This window comes from Haplochromis burtoni, unplaced genomic scaffold (assembly GCF_018398535.1).
Source record: "Haplochromis burtoni strain Fernald_Lab_line unplaced genomic scaffold, NCSU_Asbu1 Contig_132, whole genome shotgun sequence".
In the NCBI taxonomy this organism is placed as follows: domain Eukaryota; kingdom Metazoa; phylum Chordata; class Actinopteri; order Cichliformes; family Cichlidae; genus Haplochromis; species Haplochromis burtoni.
The window spans coordinates 1637673-1642690 of NW_024582493.1; positions in this window are offsets into that span (position 1 = coordinate 1637673).

The window sequence follows — 5018 nt, forward strand, 5'->3', positions numbered from 1 at the left end:
TGTGTGTGTGTGTGTGTGTGTGTGTGTGTGTGTGTGTGTGTGTGTGTGTGTGTGTGCACTCCCTTCTAGTGGAGGGGGCTTTGAGTTTCATAGGACAGACAAGCGGCTGTCTGTGATTAAGAATAAATAAGCCAATAAATATTCAATCAGGACAAAAGGGCTATGATTAAAAAGACAGGCGAGTGAGGGCAGAAGGGAGTGTGACTTGGGAAAAGTGTGAAAGATGAAAATCAGATAACAAATCTCTTTTTTTGATGTCCTTATTTCATCTAATAGATGTCATAATCACGTAAGAATGACACTTAAATATAGTTTCATTCAAACACTGCAATGCATTAAAGATACAGTAAGTAATTGTTACGTTATTTAGTAAAAAACTAAATACGTTTTTTTGCGATATAAATATACATCGATCTGTTTAAATATGATGTTTACATATGTCTTCCAAGAAACTGATATATTCTCATAAACCTAAAATGAATCCATTAAAAAGAAACAGACAGGAGGCTGTTGACCTGCCAGCTTCCATACAGTGGCTAAGATGGACCTCACTATTTCACCTCACTATTTTATTTCATGTAGTACTCCTTACTTTAATATAAAGATCAGAAATAGCTCTTCAAAATGTGTATGACCATTTAGCATTTGCGCATGTGTATTTTCAAAATCTCCTTTGATTGTGTCTCTCTCCTTCTCCACTACTCTCTCCAGTCTCTAGACAGCTTACTAAGAACAAATAGCTAGCTAAAAAACAAAAACAGCTGGCTGTAAGCTAATATTATGCTACTAGTGTTGGACTTTTATTTCCTAAAAATCACATTTTTCTTCTGATAAAGAGTCTGATTGCATTCTCACATCTTATTGGTGTTGATATGCTAAGCACTGACACCAGCTAACAGCAGCTAACAGTGCCAAAAACAGTGAAGCTTGCTGCCAGAAAAGTTCAGAAGATCCTTAACAGTTCACCTCAGCATCACTCTCATTGGTCAGAAGTGAGGTTCATTGACTCATTGACTTGTATCAGACAATGTTTTAATGACTCCTCCAGAATAAATTGACCCAGACACCCAAAATATTGCTGAGGCAAATAGCGAACTGACAGCCTTTATTCATTACAGATAAATGGCAGCCAGAGTTGGTTGTCCTGAAGTGGCCATCATAGCTAGGAGTATGCACTTGAATTGGGAGGGGTAGGAAAACAGTATTCAGTTGACTGCAATCTGCAATCTATTGAAATCTGGTGCTGTAACTTTAAAGATCTGACCATATTCTAAGCGTTTTAGCACTTTTAGAAATATTTATCTCTACCAATTTAATTTCACATATGCATACCTGCATTTGCAAACATGGACACAAGATCATACATGTAGACCAACAATAGTAAGATATTTTTGTAAAAACTCAGTTGTATGGAAACTCATCTGAAGTCGATGCTGCTCAGCTTGACTTGGTTTTGGTGGTTTTCCATTACAATCCAGTACCACCTAATGCATGTGAGGTCATTATAGCAAGACTCAGGGACCACAATGTTGTTTTTTTGCAGCCATTTCCCTCGTTGCCGGGTTTCAAAACTGGCGGTTTTGATTTTTGTGAAGGAGACGCTCTCAAGACTCATTGACTGATGGCACTGACTAGCCAATTGGTGGCATGAAGTTCAATTCAATTCAGTTTAATTCAGTTTTAATTATATAGTGCCAAATCAAAACAAGAGCTGCCTCAATGTGATTTATATTGTAAAGCAAAGACCCTGCAATACTACAAAAAAACCCTCAGAAAACTTCAACCATCCTATGACCACCTATGAGCAAGCACTTGTGACAGTGGGAAAGAAAAACTCCCTATTAACAGGAAGAGACCTCCAGCAGAGCTAGGCTCAGGGAGGAGCAACCATCTACAGTGGCGGTTAGGGGAGGAAGACAGGACAATGACATGCAGTAGAAGACAGCCAGTGATGAATAATATTGAATAATTAAGTGGAGAAGTGCGTAAACACATAGTGAGTGGAAAGGTTGACTGAAGACACTAAATGCATTATGGGAATCCCTGAACAACCTAAAACTATTGCTGCATAACTAAGGGAGGATTCAGGGTAACCAGCCCTAACTATATGCTTTATCAAAAGGGGAAAGATTTAAACCTATTATTAAAAGTAGAGATAGTGTCTGTCTCCCATATCCAAACTGGAAGCTGGTTCCACAGAAGAGAGGCCTGAAAGCTGAAGGATCTGCCTCCCATTGTACCTTTTAATACTTTAGGAACCACACGTATGAGAGTGGAGTGTTCTAATGATGTGATCCAGTTCTATAAAGTCAGTAAGATAAGATAGGGCCTCTTTTTAGTCAGCTGATTCAAATTGCTGCAGCACTGGGAGTTTTTCAGGAAGTTTCAGTAGTCCAGCCTAGAAGTAATAAATGCATGAAAATGCATGCTATGCCTCCTAATGGTACTGCCTAAGGGTATTAAAGCATATTGTTAAGAGATCGCTTGGAACCCTGGCCAAGTAGGTACTAAAAAAGTACCAGGTACTACCACCTGATGGAAACCCCTTAAAACTAAGCTGAGCAATTTAGAGCCATCCTGAGTAGGCACTAGTGAAAAGGGGCTATCACTGTTCTCGGTATAGTCAGAAACTAGCACCTGGTACTACTAATAGACAATAATAATACGAAGAAGAAATTTTATTTATAAAAAAAAATCATCAATCAAAAATCATCAATCTTAAAACTGAAGACTTTTCAATTGGTCTGAGTTTGTAAAAAAGTACAATATAAAAAATATTCATATATTATATATTATTATCTACTGTATATATTATATACAGTGATAAAAAGTAAAACTATGGCAGGAAAAACCAATTTAAAAAAAACAAACAAAAAACTATAAACCAGTTTACAACTTTTGATTTGATGTGAAATTGCCATAAATAAATTAATCGGCAAAAACTGTAATTAATTATTTTGTAAATGTTTTCTCTGAAAAAAAAACACATAACCCTACTGTAAAGCACTCTTGCATTGTTTTTTAACAGAAATGTTCCATAAACCTTATAACATTCAAACACTATGGTTTTTACATTTATTTATTGGAAAGAAATAGAGGTTTTATTTCTAAATGTAAGTATGGTTGTGCTGGTAATGGATGTATGCTGCAGTATAACATTGGGATTTTTGCATTAATTTCACATATTAATAATACAGTTTTTCTCAAATGTTAAAAAACAAAAGCCAATCCTGTAACCCAAATGACCAGTAGTCTAAACACATTTACTAAATGTAGCCACCATATTCCAGTACCATAAACACATGTCACATGAAGACACAATTCACAAAACACAACCCTCTGTACTCATAAATCTAAACACATTTTCCTTGCTAAAACACATGTTGCAAAACAACTCTGCTCATATTCTCAAATGAAAGCCCATGTGATGCAAAATGCTTGCCACAGTCACCAATCTTTGAACACAGGGAACACACCTGGCGTCAGTCACTACACACAATGACTCAAAATTGAAGACACTTGTTGCTAATGCTGTACCCACATGTAAAAGCAAGTTCAGAGTGCACAGTATGCTGAAGATGCCAAACAAACACAATGGATGAAGGCAGAGTCAGGGGAAGAGGAATTTGATGCAGAGGAGGGAGAAGAGCTGGCCCTGGAAGAAGAGGAGCAGGCCAATGAGGAAGAGGAGTTCAAATGAGAGGAGGAAGAGGAGAGACCAACAAGGAAGAGGAGGAGGCCAACATGGGAGAGGAGAAGGTCCAGGAGGGAGAGCAAGACAACCTCGCACCATCATTACGGACGAGATTCGAGCAACAGCTCAGCGACATGATGCCGCACAGTGATTGTGGTGTGTGTGTGGTGTGAATAACGTAAATAAAAAAACTTCACACCCTGTTCATGTTTTCAAGATTACTGTTGTGTGCAATAGATTCTGTTTTTGCATTGAGTTGTGTTACAGCAGTGTACGTACATGCAGGATTTTCTATAGATTTATACTACTCATATGAAACTCACAAATCTAAATGCCTAATCCTCTGCAGAGATCTACGACGATCCGTTACTGTACAGTTTCTAAAATATGCATTGGCAGTTATGAAACAAAGAACCTTCTCACAAATTGAGCATTGTGTTTTCAATTGTTTTGCTGTAGTGTGTAATGCTGTGTATAGTGTTTACAGTTTTGACAGCTTCGAGCTGCTCTCTTGGTGTGGGAGTTTGAGTTTTGCAGTGGGAAGGTGTGGTTGTGTTTATGTAGCTTTAGAGAAGGGTGTTGTGTTTGGACATTGGGGAACCTGGTGGTAACGTTTGTGACATGTGTTTTAGCATTTGAGAAAAACTGTAATGGATTAGATAGCGCTTTTCAAGAAACCCAATCCACTTTACATTAAATCCATTCTTGATTCACTCTGCATTTAATACAGCATATTCTTCTTCAAATTGTAATATAACAGGTACATATGTCCCGACATCTTCATACTTGAAATAATGTTGTGTTAGGGCAATATCATCGCCCAGCTAAGATTGCCATGACATGGCGTCCACGCACTGGCAAGCGAAAGCAAGGCCGACCAAAGACCACATGGCGTCGAACATTTATGGACGATCTGAGAACTGTCGACATTGCCTGGGACGAAGCTGAAGCAGTCGCTGCTGACCGACATCGATGGAGATCACTAGCTGCCCGATGCGCCGCTCGGCGTAGGAGGAACTAAGTCTAAGTAAGTAAGGGCAATATTTGGATGTAAAAATTTAAAAGCCAAAAACAACTTGATAAGACCTATAGCTAACGACAGACATACTACGTTGTTGAGTGAAATCAATTCATATTTAATTATCATATGGAGACAAATTCAGTTTTTAGATGGTAACTACAACTGTATCATTTTAAAAGCACCTGATCTCAAAACTGGGTTTTTTCCCCCTGAAGTCTGGAGCATCGTTACACATCAGTGCCTGCATTCAAACTGGCCAATCAGTGCACTGCATCAGGCTCCACATCTGTACAGCTCCACACA